The sequence below is a fragment of the Camelus bactrianus genome, chromosome 7, assembly GCF_048773025.1.
Source record: "Camelus bactrianus isolate YW-2024 breed Bactrian camel chromosome 7, ASM4877302v1, whole genome shotgun sequence".
NCBI lineage: Eukaryota > Metazoa > Chordata > Mammalia > Artiodactyla > Camelidae > Camelus > Camelus bactrianus.
Genome location: NC_133545.1, coordinates 85,717,851 through 85,733,756, shown reverse-complemented (window position 1 = coordinate 85,733,756; position 15,906 = coordinate 85,717,851). Strand labels below are relative to the sequence as shown.

The following is a 15,906-nucleotide window of genomic DNA, read 5'->3' as shown; positions in this document are numbered from 1 at the left end:
ATCCCTCCTCTCATTCTCTCTTGGATCTGTCTCAAAAAGTTTTCACTCAATTTCAATGTGTCAGAGAAAATGCTCTTAACCAATGTCATCCTACATTTCTAAACCCCATGATGAATTCTCAACCTTCATTGAACTAATAGGAACAAATGATATCATTGATCAGTCTTTTCTCCTTGAAACAGCTTCTTATCTTGGTTTCCACAACACAACACCCTCCATGCTTACCACCTATATCTCTAGTTTTATCTTCTTAGTTTTTTTCTGCTGGTTCCTTTTCATTTCCATAATCTGTAAATGTAAGAGTACCCTAAGGTCCTTCTCTTTACTATCTGTGCTTATTTTTATAGATTATTTCATCCAGAGTGTATGCTGGTAACTCCCAAACTTAGCTTAAAATGCTTCTTTCAAGAAAAGACTACATATCTAATGGCCACTTGACATCTCTACTTAAATGTTTAATAGGAATCACAAACTTAACATCTTCAAAACTGAGTTTCTGTTATTTTCACATTGTATCTGGATTCTCTGAAAATTCCCTTTCCCATTTAATGGCAACTCCATTTTCCGGTTGCTTAGACTAAAACAGTTGAAATCACCCTTGATTCCTCTTTTTATCTCATCACCAAATCAATTCCAGAAGCTGTTCTTATGAGTTATATCTTCAGTTCAAGTCTAGAGTCTGAGTACTTCTTCCCGTTTGCACTGTCATCATCGTTGAATAAATCATCATAATTTCTTGCCTGGAAAATAACAACAGTGGCTTAACTGGTTTCCCTGATTCTGTACTTGCCTGGCTACAGTTTATTTTCAACACAGAGGACAGTGTGATCTTGGTAAAAAAAAAAAAAAAAAAAATTTCACCACCCCCTGCAAACAACCCTCCAAAGGCCTTTCATCTGAGAGTAAAAGTAGAAGTCATACAATGAAATTGTAACTTGAAATGCTGGATGAAGGCCATCCTTTCCTGCCTCCTTTGATATAACTCTGATGTTATCTGTCATTGACCCTGTTGTCCACTCTGCTCTAGCCATTCTGGCCTCCTCAGAGACACCCGTGGTCTTCAAATCAGTGTCTTTGTATTCAGTCTTCCCTCTCTATGGAATGATCTTTCCCCAAATATCAAAAGAGCTAGCTCTCTCACTTCCCTCAGGCCTAACCCATCAGTTGTCTTTTCATCAAAGTATTCCCTGGCCAGTCTAGGTTAACAATTCGGCTTCTCTTTGACATAATATCACTCTCTTGCCACTTCACTTTTTTCATCTTAGCACTTCATATTATCTAACATCCTATATTTTATTTAAATATTGGTTTATTTGTTTAGTCAGTTTATTGTCTACTAAGTTCCCCAGATATAGGTCCCTATCAGTTGATCCTAATTAATGGTGTGCAAGAGTTAGCTCATCCAAGCTCACAAGAGCCTGTTGTTAGGTTTTCAGAGTGTTATGAGCCAGCGCAGCCAGTACTATAAATAGATAAATAATAAATACTATACACTTACAATTAATCATTTTAAAAACAAGTATTAAGTACTCTAACTGCTTCCTAAGAATTTTACTATATTTTAGCAATTTCTATGATCTTGAAGTTACTTTAGTCTATTTTATCTATATTGTGGAAATATTCTACCATCAAATCTCATTATTCACAGTAATTATGTTTTATAAAGTCATAATAAGCCCCAAATTAGTGACTACTGAACTATTGCTACCAGGACAAATATAGGGTTAGGGTCCTGTGAGTCTCTGGTCCTGACATTTTCATCGACTAATCAATACATAACCTTGTTTTATGCACGTTTTTGTTTAAGTACACCTATTTAAAATATATGGTTGTCCATTAATGTTACGTTTACAGCCACCAGCACTGTAACTCCTGCCTGGACAGAGCGTATCTAACACACGTATGTTCTCCGTAAGGCACATCATGGCCTTTTTGCACTAGACACTAGACAGCACTTCAGCACTAACCCTGGGGGACATTTTCAACAGCAAAATCACTAACAAAAAGCACAAGAAAACAAAAACCCCCAAACATGTGGCAGTAGAGCACAAAAAGGGCATTTATTTGTAGTACAAGAGCTGAAATAAGAAGGCAAAAACGTCTCCGTGTTCAACCTCAGCTGGGAACATGAGTATCAGGTGACTCACATTTTTGCCATTCTGTGCATATTCATGACTGTCTATGAAAAGAATGTGAGTGTTGATCTGAAGATTACATACAGGTTTTAGCAAGTGGGCTAATTCACAGACATGAAATTGGCAAATCATAGGATCAACTGTATAGTGATGAGCTGAGTCATGTAAAATGCTTCCCTGCTCTGCGTTCAAGGATGTCAAGGTGGTAGTTTTAAACTGTGCATGGTGGAATTATATACAACAGTGAAACTGGCAAATATTGCAAATTAGGTTTTTATTTCTTGTGTGAGTGATCACATAGACTTAAGAAAGTAATGGAAAAAAATACTAATAATATAGACCAAGCTTACATTTGTAGCCATTACACTGTGAATAGCACAAAAACCAAGGAAATATTTTCTTCCAGTAGTTGAAAAACATTATCCAATTAGCAAAGAAGCCACTCATGTTATGGATAATGATGATGTTCCAACATGTTTTTGTTGTTTTACTTTTCATTTTAGTCATTAATGTACACAAAACTATCAGCCAACATTTATGTTGAATCTACTGTTTATCTACACTGATTTGCAATCCTAGTTTGCTTAGGGATTCAATAATTCATCAAAAAATCAATAGAAAAAGGCTTCTCAGAGAATGCCTTGGCTGTATGGAATTTACAGCATGGACTATTGTATGCTTCATGATTATTTGCATACTGTCTCTTATACATTCTTCGTAGCGATAAAATTTGTATTAAACACATGTATAAGGCATACAGTTTTCCTTTTCTCTGAGAGCAGTCATGCCTTTATCAGGTACACACAGCACTTCTGACAGTCCACTCTCAGTTTATGCATCCAGTGTACTCCAAGGTCAACTGAGTCACCTCACGCATGTCAAGAAGCCATCTTTGAGAGGTCTGTTTTAAAATGAGTCCCAGTTGGTTCCCTCCTGTGTGGCCCACATGTGGACCATGGGAAGTCCTGCTGGCAGTGGAAAAGCAGCTCTTTTTCAGTGTATTTTTCTCTCTTCATAGACTGTTTCCCAGAATATAGACCAACCACTCACCCTTCAGCTTTCCTGGGCATGAGTCAGACATCAGTTTAATGTTTCCCAAACTCTTAGGTGAACATATCACACTTTCTGACTTGTCTCCTTGCAGCTCCTCTTGAGGTGATTTCAAGTGGCGTGAAGTGGAGGGGAAGCACCTTTCTCCCCTTTGCAGGAATGGGAGGAGAAAATTGAATCTAAGTTATAAGATAGCAAATACAGAAAGTAGTTAACAGATATAAATACTATTCTAAGTGAATAAATTCCAAGCTAGTAGAAAATACTGATGAAACAAATGATCTGTTTTAAAATAGAGTAATACTAAGATTTGGTTAAGAAGGTGTATATAGCTTCAACAGACAGAGAATGATATAAGATTGACCTTTGAAGAAGGCTTCCGGGCCAACTGGTTTTATTTATGAACTACTCACCCCCAAACTAGTTGCTATGCTATAAAATCTATCCAGAGATAGAGTAAGATACCAAGGTAGTTACTGTCTCATGAAAATAACAAAACTTTGATATTAAAACTCATGAAAACTGAGGAAGTAAAATTACAGAATGATGGCACTAATGAACAGATGTAGGAACTCTAAGTGAAATACGGCAAATAAATTCCAATCATTTATAAAAGAATCATTCATCAGGATAAAGTAGTTTTTAATCCAGGACACATAATGATGAAAGTGATAATTACAGTGATGCTGAGGATAGCTAAAACTTACTGAGCATTTACAATGTTCCATGCATTGTTTCAAGCATTTTACATACATCAGATCATTTATTCCAAACAACAAACTGTGTATGCTGTATTATCTCCATTTTACAGATGAGAGAACTGGTAAGTGAGTAAATATTAAAACATGAACATAAGAAAAAAGCATATCATGTCAGTATAAAAGACATTTGGAAATATTTGAACATTAATTAAATGAAAATGTTTTAACATTAATTAATTAAATGAAACAAATGTATGCCTCTAACATGATTGACATATCTCAAAATAAGAGTAATATCTTTCTTAGAGGGAAACACCAGCATGAAATTCAAGACAAAGTTATGCTATCTAATTTCTAAAGTTCCCTTATAGAAATATGGTGTAAAAAAAAATGACTACAAATATTTGAAATAGAGGGGAAATATGATTATTTAAAATCATTGTAAATACCTAGAGAATGCATGTTAACTTGCTAAAACAGATGTCTAAAAATAAACATTTTGTATTTATCCACAGTAACAGTGATGACAATACCTCAATCACATATAGTAAATTTTTGGTACTTAAAAAAAAATGTCTAGGATCTATGTGAAGAAAGCTATGATCATTTTTGAGTTGAAAGAAAGACTCTCAAGTTCATTTTAAAAATAAATAAGTGCATATAGGCATTAAAAATGAGAGGAATAGAACAGGCTTTTTTTTTTTTCTGATAAAGAAACATGTTACAAAGCTAGCGCAATTAAAATCAACTTAAACTCAACAGAAAGTTAGTGGAATAGAATAGATAACCCAGAAACAGATCCCAGGAAAATTTTTCTCAAGTTTAGGGTCCCCAAGGGTCACCTATCAATGTTGCTTAAAATATCCAGTTTCTGGGATCCTATCCAAAAGCATCCTGACTACGTCTGGCACTATTTAAGTATAAGCACACAACGAAATTCTGATGCATATGGTCTATGTATTACTTTGATGTGTGATAAAGCAAATACTAAACCCCAACAGAGGAAACATTTCAATAATGTTGGTAAGTATTGCTATGAAAAATTACAGTCTTAAATTATTAAAAGTAAAATACTAATGAATTAAAGAGTTACATATAAAGGAGAAAATAAAAGCTAACGTAAAACATAACCCCATGGCCCCAAATGTTGCATCAAATCACCCTAGGTGCAAAGGGTCAATTCAGGGGCACCATGGGATGTTTTACAATTTCAGGGGAAGCATAACAATTTTTGACATATATTAGACATGTCACAAGCTGCTAGTTCCAGACACACAGTTTTGTCATTAGATTGATTAGCTACATTTGTTTCATTGGCATCCTTTTTTTTTTTTAATCGTAAGAATAGCTATGATAGAAGCAAATACAGTGTAAAATTCACTGTGTGTCAGGGAGTGTGGTGGATTTCAGTCTGAGATTTGAGAAGGTGTACAGTACTCATTAGACACACAGGCCCGTTAATAATTGAGGTTATATAAGAATACAATTTTTAAATGTTTTCAATTTATGTGAATCTTTTTTCAAACAGCTATTAGTAGGACATAAATATTTCTTAAATTGTTTGTACCTAATTACTTAGTGGTAGTAGGTATTTTTTTGTTGCCAAATACCCTGAAAAAATTACTTAGACATTAAGGGAGCTGTGACCTGAGAGAGTTTATATAACTTATAAGCAGAAGAAAGTATGGGTTACTTTTTAGTTGATCTTTGAAATGGAAGGATTATTTGAGCAATAGAAATAGCAGTGATAACATTAGTAATAAAACTAATACTTATGTATCAAGTACTTACTATTTAAGATCCTGGGCTTAAAGTTTTATGTGAACTATCCCATTTCTTTATCACAAAGATCTTTTGAGATAGGTTTTGTTTCAATCTCAACTGAGATGTAGAGTAATTAACTTTCCCAAGATGGTATAGCTAGCTGGTATATTAACCCAGGTGTTAAAATATAGTATAATTCTGTATGAAAATATGGCAAACAGTTAATAATATATAAAGAGTTCTCACTGGATGTTTAGAAAAGCACTCAAAAATACCAATGGAAAAATGAATAAAATCCATGAATAGGTAATTCACAAAAGAAGTAATGCATAAGAAGTCGATACAGAAGAAAAATAGAAAAATAAACCTTACTAGTAATACAGTAATTCAAGTTAAAACTGTAAATATTTCAACGTCAGTTTGAAAGCCCTGTAAGAGCAGCAGTCACACACTTTTATGTCTGTGTTTGTTATATATCAGCCATCAATCAATTTTTCAAAAGAATGAGCATTCTGCCTTTTTACCTTATAAAGATTTAAATATTTATTAATTTTCTCCTCAAATAATTATTGAGTGATTTTTTGAACGTCTAATTGTGCTGGTTCTTAGATACAGGAGAGAACAACACAGACATAGCCCTGGCGTGGTGGAAATCATTATCTATGGATGTCAGGATGCTGAGATGCAGTGAGATAGGAATCCTCATACATTGCCATTGGTGGAAGTGCAGCTGGATACAGGCTTTCTGGAAAACACTTTGACAGCATGTGACAAGAGTCTGAAGAGTGACTCACCCTCTAATTCCACTTTTAAGAATCTTTTCCTAAAGACATAGTCAGAAAGACACTAAAAGATTTGCTTTAATGGATCTTCATCATAGCATTATTTAGAGAGCAAAACTTTGAAAGTAGCAATGGTCAATAACCAGTGAATTGTTAAGTAAATTATGGCAGTCTGTAGGAGACAATATTAGGCAGTCAAGGAAAACCATATTTTTGAAGAGTATTTAATAATGTGGAAATTATGCTTTGTGATCCAGGAGGGATAAGGCAAACTTTAAAAACTACTATTAATGAATCTTTAAAAATCTCTAAAACTCTAGTAGGAAAAAAAAGGGGCATGCAATTGGAATCCAGCATTAACAGCAACACACACACACACACACACATGTGTACACACCCAAACATAGTTTTGGGAAAAAAAAAAAAGATTAGAATATTCAAGGTAGTTATATCTGGGGTTAAGTCTGAGACTATGGGTAACCTAAATTTTTTTTTCTCCTGTATTATTTGATAAAGTAACTCTCCATATCTGTGGTTTTGATACCCCTGTATTCAACCAACTGCAGATCAAAAATGTTTGAAGAAAATTTTAGAAAGTTTCAAAAAGCAAAACTTTGATTTGCCTCATCCTGGCAACTATTTATGTATCATTTACATTGTATTTATAACTATTTACATAACATTTATATTGTATTTTGTATTATAACTACCCTAAGTGTTTGGGAGGGTGTGAGTAAGTTATATGCCAATACTGTGACACTTTGTACAAGGCATTTGAGCATCTGCAGATTTTGGTATCCACAGGGGTCCTGGAATCAGTCCTCCTGCAGATATCAATGGACTTAAAAAAAAATTTTTTTTTGAAGTGTCATTGATTTACAATGTTAGGTTCAGGTGTACAGCAAAGCGATGCAGGTATACATATACAAACATACATATTTTTTCTTTTCATCTTCTTTTCCATTATATGGTATTACAAGAAATTGAATATAGTTCCCTGTACTATACAGTAGGCCCTTGTTGTTTATCTATTTTATATGCAGTAATGTGTATCTAGTAGTCCCCAAACCCTAAATTACCCTTCCCTACCTTTTTCCCTTTGGTAACCATAGTTTGTTTTCAATGTCCATGAGTCTATTTTTGATTTTTAAATAGAATATGTATCATTTTTTTAAGATATCACATATTAGTGATAGCATATGGTATTTGTCTTTCCCTGTCTGACTTACTTCACTCAATATAATAATCTCTAGGTCCATCCATGTTGCTGCAAATGACATTATTTCATTCTTTATTATGGCTGAGTAATATTCCATTGCATATGTATACCACATCTTCTTTATCCAGTCATCTGTTGATGGGCATTTAAGTTGTTTCCATTCTTGGGTATCATAAATAGTGCAGCTGTGAACATTGGAGTGCATGTGTCTTTTCAAATTGTACTTTTCTCTGGGTATATGCCTAGGAGTGGGATTGCTAGATCATACAGTAAGTCTATTTTTAGTTTTTTAAGAAACTTCTATACTGTCCTCCATAGTGGCAGCACCCATTTACATTCCCACCAACAATGTAGGAAGGTTCCTTTTTCTCCACACCCTCTCCAAGAGACTTCTGTACTAAACATTTTGTCCAATGTGCTTGCATTGTTTTCTATAATAAAATAACTTGAATAAAAACAGTAGTAAGCAATAACAGAGAGAATTTAATAGAAATATAAATGAGAAATGAATGGTGATAAAAAAATAACTCCGTAACTGTCAGTCAGTTAAGCATATGGCTTTGAAGGTCTTCAAAAGCAGTGAAAATAAGTTTGTTTAAGGCAATAATTTAAAGTATAAAGATACTTATTTATTCAACATTTGTTTATATGTATTGTTTATAAGGTATTATATTATCCAGGTGCTAAGTTAATTAGACAATTATTTTATAATCTAATAAAATAGATTATTTTATAGCTATCAGTATTTTATTGAAACATATCTAACTAGACAGAGACAATACTCAGTTGGTCTCCAGTTCAGAAAGTAACTAAAAGAAAAAAAATGTATATATATATACACATTTTGCCAAAAATAATTATTACATATTTCCCTCAGGGATTCTCAGCCTTCTTTGAAGAAATAGGAGGATATCAGAGTGGGCAAAATGGGTTCAGAATTGCCCAAGAGCAAGGCAAGATCACAGCCAACAAGAATGAGAGTGACGTCACCAACTTAAATCAATGTTTATGATGGTAAAACACCCTACAGGGTGAGGCTGCGATGGGAAAGAAAAGATCAGGAAACCTAAGCAGTTTTTGTATCCTGAGTTATAGTGGACCAACTGGAAAAAGACACATATCAAGGATGCCCAGAGGTAGAGCTAAGCAAAGAGCAGCAAGTCCACAAGCAGAGGTGGGTGAGTCTCTTTAACAAGAAAATGGGCTGAATAGTGAACAGTGTCAGGCTCAACACAAAGCAACTGTAGGCCGAAGTGACATACTTTTAGGTATTTGTTATCTGAGAAATATGGTTCCCACATAAACCTCTATCTCCTTTTGTACCAGAATACAGAACACTCATTATCATCTCTGAATTATGTGTCTTAACACTGAAAATATCCTGGTAAAAGGCAAACTGAGCATGTTAACATTTTTAAGAGTTTATTTGAACAAAAAAATAATTTGAATTGGGCAGCATCCCATCTGGCAGATGGAAAGGATCTTCCAAGACCTGTACAAAATAAAACACTACATAGACAGAAGGGAGCAGGAGCTCGGAAGTTATATGCTAGGTAAGAAAGCAGGTTGGTTATTGCGAGGTTACTTTCCTTTAGGGGCTGCTAGGGACCTAGTAGGAAAATTATCTAACCTAGTACACATCAGGTGACTTCTGATTGACTGGTTTAAGATTCCATGTCTGGGAAAGCCCAAACTAATTAAGTCAATTTGGTGACATGGGAGTAGGGCTTAGCATAAGCAACTCAATTTTGGGCCTGCTGTCATGTTATTAACACTTTATTCCCTTTAATAATAATTTTTAAATTTTTTCCTAAACCTTTTTCTGTATGAATTATCATTTTTTGTTTTTTGCTAATTTTATCTAATCACTCTATAAATCCCTACCATCAGCATCATCTTCATCTCCATTTTGCCCATAAAAAAATCTGTTAAAATTGATCACTGTTGTAAGAAATTAAAACTATGCCAGAAAGTAGAAAAAGATAATGCTGTTCATTGCATACAGTGTTCAAGGCAAATCTGGTATGAATTCATCTAGGAATGGAAAACAAAGAAAATGTTAAACTAAGTGAAATTGTCATCTCACACATCTGTCAACAAATAAATTTTTAAAATTATTTTAGAGAAAAAAATCATTGAGGCCATCAGGCAGTACAAATCAGCTCTCTAAGCAGGCAAAGATGATACTGGAATATAGCTGCAGAAGAATAGAATATAAAACAAAGGAATAATAGCCAACTTTGCTTGGTAGATCTAATCTAGAATACTGTGATTTACTTTAAGGTTAAAATTGGGTTACAACTTATGGTTCCACTTTTCTGCAACACTTTCTCTGTGTTACAATGGCTCGTAAAAAGTTTCTTTTTTTCCCTTTTATCAGAACTTCTTAAAAAGACATTCCTTTATTGGAAAAACTATTTTCTACCTTACTCAGTTCATTAAAACATTCCCCAGTGGTTTCCTCTACCTTTCCTTTGAATTGTTATTCCGGCTTTTTCTTCTTTTTATTTTTTAATATTCCAAGGGGTTTTTTTTTTTTTTTTTCTACTTAACTTGCTACTTCTTTTTATTTCCCCTTGTGTCTAGTGTTTCACTACATAATCTATTTTTAAATTGATGGCCCATAATCTAAAAGGTTTATAATAAATTTTCTATTCCTAATTTCCAAAGAATACCTTAAGTGAACTTTCTCTTGGGTATAACATCTATTTTAAAATAATAAATCTCAATCAGAACAGTTTTGTGATCAATTTCACTGTGGAAGAATACAGATTCCAACATTTTGTCTTGCTTTTACTGTTGCTTTGAGAACTTTCTCTAACCTTTTATGGAAATGGTAATCTTTAGTGTTTATAACTCAAGTGGTTTGGAGGAAGTTGCAATGAAATGATGATTGTATGCATTTTAAATATAGATTGAAATAGTAAGAAAATGTTTCAGAGTAGAGAAAACAAAATACAACTACTTTTGAAAAACTTTACTGAATAATTTGTGTAGTTTGTAAGGCTTCCATGTTCTTTTTCTAAAATTAATAAATTTACATTCAGTAGAATTTATACTTTTTTCACCTACATAAGAAGACTTCATGTATTACTGGGAAAGTATAATACAAATAATTTATTTCCTTAGGCCCTTAATACTTTTAAATAAGAAAAGAAGTAGATATTGAAAAAGAAATTAGTGAATAGAGATTAGATATTCCAATTTCAAAAATGTGATTTGAAAACGATTTAACTTATATTTTCTTTTTGTAGATATTAACAATTGTAGCTCAAAGTTAAGGTAAAATTCTAGAACTTATTGCTGTCACTGAGAAAGTGATATGTTCCTTTGTTAGATCTTACCACAATCTGAAAGATATTTTCTCAAAAATAATTTTTTTTTTTTTTGCAGCAAGTTATCTTACTGTTTGGATGTTTGCTTATGTGAATTCTTCATGATTCAAATAAAATCATGTCCCCAAAGTTGATTAATATTTCTGTCAGAGGCTGTGATACATCCTTAGCAGAGCCCATAAATCCCGTTTAACACGTTATTAAAATAAAAATATGTTTTATAAAAGAATATTGCAGAAAATAATTATAACACTATACTTAAAAGAGAAAAATCATAACATTAAAAATAAGTAGAAAAAGTGGCTACTAGTATTTAAGGAGATAAATACAGACATTAAGTTATTAGGGAAATTTTTTAGAAAAATTACAGGCTTGCAGGTGGATGGTATTTATACTTTATTATAACTAAATTTATTTTAACATTGTGTCTTGTTTTGTCTTGTGGTAGTTTGAAAAAATGCTGGACTCCTCTTGCCTCATTTCAGGGAACCATGCCTTCCGGAGCTCCCGTCACCACACGGTTCCCTCCCACACTGAGCCTGCGCTGATCCTGGTATAGAAAATAGAAGGCGATGGAAGTGATGCGGCGTGACTTCCCAGGTGAGGCTACAAGAAGCCATGCAGCTTTGCGCTGGGCTTTTAGAACACTTGCTTTGGGCAAAGCCAGTCCCCGTTTAAGAAGACCATTCACTCTGAGCCGGACATGGTGTGAGGAAGCCCAGACTAGCCATTTGAATAGGTCATGTAGAAAAGGAAGGAGGGGAGGGCAATAGGAGGAAGGGGAGAGAGAGAGGATAACTGGCCAGATCCCTGCTGCTGTCCAAGTCGTCTCAGCCGAAAAGTCAGTTGCGGGCGATGCGAGGCCCACGTGGATGTCTAGCCCTGCTGAGTCTTCAGGAACCCCAGCCCCAGTCACCATTTCTCTGTGCTGCTTGAGACACACTTGAGTCCTTGCCCCAAGTTGCTACACGGCTCCCCTCATCTGGAGCCGCTGGCCCACTTTTCTTTCCCACCACAGACTGAATGCATCTTTGGACATGTGGCTGGCTCTGGAATGAAACGTTTCCAGGGCACTTCATTGGCACTCTTAACTCGTGTCATACATAACACACTGAATTGTTTTATAAGTACGTTTAGAAATAGCTTATTCACAAGAATATCAAACTTCCTCATTCTTGGTCAACATTGACAGATGGTCATTTATCTTAGCATGTTATACATACTTCAATGAAGTATGTTTCCCCCTTTATCTGTGATCGTCTACAGATAAAACTGGTCTGCTATTAGCTTACTTAGAGTCCATCTCTGCCTTTGCTCTTTCATTTTTCCTGAACTTCTCGTGTGGGATAATTTCTCATATTGCTTTCCCTGATCCTAACTTACTTATTATAATTAAGTAGGGTGTAGGAATAGGAATAAAGTATAGTTATGAATGTACAATAACATATATTCCATTATTCTAAATTGATTTAAATTTACTTAAAAATTATAGTTGAAGATAGAGTGCCTCATTTGGAAGGGAAGGGGGTCTACAGAATATCTGCTTTTATAAAGGGGGTATTGGGTCTGAAATGATAGCTATGGCCATAAGTTAGCAACGTTTGCTAGGAACTGGGCTGATGTTAACTCTGCGAGTTCTGATCCATACATCATAGTCCTTTGTAGATCTATGGTCTATTGTAGACTTTGTGTGTTAGGTGCAGCATTTATCACATTGTATGTACCGCACTATATATATGATATTCAGTAGCTCACCCTTCTAAATGAAAAGATAAAAGGACTATAGATGAGTAGATTCTTAGTGAGTTGTTCCCCGCCCTCTCCCATTCCCACTAATTTGGTTAGAGATAGCCAATACAGAAGATTCTTTAAACACGTGGATGAGGATAGAAACTCAATCCTTAACCATTACACATTTTCAGGACTGACTTTAAATTAAATTTTAGGCTATCATTAGCAATGTACCGCTATTCTCAGATTTCTTTTATAGTCTCTTGTTTCGATGACCTTTTCGTACTTCGGTCTTTGCTTAATTTCATTCAGAGCTAGAAAATATGGTAATTTTTAACAACTCCTTGGTAATTGTGCAAATAAAAAGGAGGTTTTAAAACGGCAGATTTAAAAAGAAAAGAATTGATTTGATTCCAAAGCTGGTATTAACATATTTCAATGCAGAGGAAAGATAAGGAGCAAGATGAATCTTAAGGTTATAAGAGGCCCATCAAATTGACCTACATGAGCTCACAGAACTTACACGTTTCCTAAGGCCAAGGAACTGTTTCATGACCTTGAAGGGTATATTAGGATTTCTATTTAAGTCATTACATTTTCAAACATTGGAACTGCTCAGATTTGGTTCACTGCACAAACCAATCACTTAGAATGTTGAAGAGCATGACTTTGGTCTCCTGGAGACAGCTCTTCTGTGATTGAGCTCTCGTTTGCACGGCCTGTCTACCTTCCCTGTTAATTTTTTTTTTCTTGTTTTTTGTTTTTTTTCCCCCCCTTGTCAGCCTACATTGTGAATGCAACTGATAGAACAAACACCAACACCTAACACTGGAAATTCTCTCCTCTGAACTCATTTGAAACACATGCTGAGGTTCTCAATCGGCAAGTTTTATAAAATGTCAGAACGTTTTAGAGTTGGGAGTGATTGTTGGACTCATTCTAATCACACAGGGAGCTTAAGAAAATACTAATGCCTCAGCCCCACCTTCCGAAATTCTGAATTACCTTGTCTGGGGAAGACTGCAGGCCCCTATGTTTTTAAAAAGTCTTCCAAGCAATTTTAATGTCCAGCCAATTGGAGAACCACTGGGCTAGTCCCATTCGATCAGATAAAAACAGAAATTCATATAGGATTTGACATAGCAAAGGGCACAAAACTTGACATCAGAATAGCTGAGACTAAACACTGACGGCGCCGGCCCTCCCCGCCCCGCAGATGCCCGCGCGGCCTCCTTCCGCCGCGGGGACCCGGGGTGGCAGCCGCCGCAACCCCCGTCCTTCCCGCGCCCCGCGCCCCGCCGCCGCCGCCGCCGCCGCCGCCGCCGCCGCCCGCGCTCACCTCAGGGGCGCAACCGGCACAGCCGGCCGTCGGCCTCGTTCCCGCCGAAGCGTCTCGGTGCGGTACTCCCTGCGCGGGCGGGTTCTTCCCCGGCGGTCGCAGGGGGTTCAGGGGTGGGGGGGCGGGGAACGGCCGTCACTTGAGCAACGAACCGAAGCGCCGCCTGGTGGCATTTTCCACAGGCCGGCGCCACCGCAGCCGCCTTGGGTCCGCACAGCCCCCTGCCGGCCGCAGCTCTTGCTGTCTCGCCGAGCCGACAAGCCTCCGCGGACAGGCGAGGGAGCCGCGGCGCGAGTCGGAGGCCGGGCGGGGGTGTGCGCAGACTCTTTCCTCTGGGGACTGCGCGCATGCGCACCAGCGGGGCGGGACCCGCGGCCGCTGCGTGGGGGCGGGACCCGCGGCCGCTGCGTGGGGGCCGGCCCCGCCCAGGGGCGCTGGTCCGGCTCAGCCAATCGCGAGCGCCGGGTACCTCTTGGCGCGGGCGATTTGAATAGTTCGCGGCCGCCTGAGGTGGCGGCAGGTGGGCACGCCGCTGCCCTTTTGGGAGCTTCTCTGAGATCGGGAGGGGAACCCGCCCCTCATCCTTTCGCCGGAGCCCCACCCTCCCCAGGCCGCGGGACTGGCAAAAAAAAAAAACAGGTGGGAAAGTAAAACAACACTGACTTCAGGATAACGGTACGTTTTTGGATGGAAAGAAGGGAATGGGATAACGGAAAGGTGAAAAAGAAACTTCAAGCATTTGTATATTATTTGATTTCTTAAAAGAAAGATTTTTAAATGCTAACATTTTGCAAAATGCTTCAATGTTTTAAAGAAATAAAATGTTAATATGTAATTTTATTACATAAAAACCCAAAATATAGTCATGCATATGCACACAGATATGCATATTTTATACCTAAACATAAAAAACATTTTTCGATGAATATAATGATAGAGATTTTCTTTATCATTGAGCTGTATTCTTTTCCTTAACTTATGGTTATTTCAGATACTTCAGAGCTCTAGAGCTTGCCAGGAGACTGACTGGGGACTGTGGGTGTGGGGAGAAACACTGGCTGCAACACAGGGGTGCTCAGACCCAGCGCACGGCCGGTGGCTGCGTTCCGAGTTCGCACCCTGCTCTGCTCCCCGTTTCCTAGGCACCGCAAGAACCTGCAGACCCGTACCCCGCGGCCTACCTGCCTGGCCCCTACCCCGACCCCCTCCCTGGTCAATATTCGCTCCCCCGACCCATGGCCCTGCCCTCTGACTTGCCCTGCCCTCAGCCTGGTCCTCACTGTGGCCAGAGACCGTCTGCTGCCAGATAAGACTGGGACCTTGTTCAGATCAGACGGCCACCCGAGAGGGAAGAGACACAGCCAGATGGCATGGGCTTCGACTCGGGCAGCAGTGCCCTGCCCGGCTGGCCGCAGCCCAGCCCATCAGCTGGGACCCGGGGTGTGGACGTGACCGGCCCCCCAGGCCTCTGACCTGCTCGTGCTTGAGGCAGGCCCCCACCCCACCCCAACATGATTGCCCACCTCCAGCAGCGAGGAAGGGGATGTGGGGCTACCCGGGTGGGGTGTGAGTGGTGGCCCGGCCTGGGCGGGCCTGCCCCGGGCCTCCCTGGGTTACTTTTGGGTCCCTGTGGCCGAAAGGCCAGAGGCACCTGGGGTGAGAGCTGACTCAGTGCCAGCACCGCTGGCCCAGCCCCTCACCGCGGGCCTTCCGGGGGCCGCGGCTTCGGGGTGTTGGGACGCAGCAGAACATGTCTGAGTGGAGCCGAGTTCAGCAACCAAGTGAGCTGAGTAGGGGCTTCTCGACAGAGTGGGTGCCTGGTGACCTCAGTTCTAAGTTCTGTTGGGTCC

The 15,906-nt window shown here is 38.2% G+C and overlaps 1 long non-coding RNA gene across 1 annotated transcript; it reads right to left on the bottom strand.

The window, feature by feature from the left end:
* Positions 1 to 434: 434 nt before the first annotated feature.
* LOC141578207 (uncharacterized) lies at positions 435 to 13,995 on the bottom strand. The gene is made up of 2 exons (XR_012508327.1): positions 3,186 to 13,995; positions 435 to 740 (listed from the first exon to the last, which is right to left on the bottom strand). It is a non-coding gene; the product is annotated as an uncharacterized LOC141578207 (long non-coding RNA).
* Between the last annotated feature and the right edge of the window lie 1,911 nt (positions 13,996 to 15,906).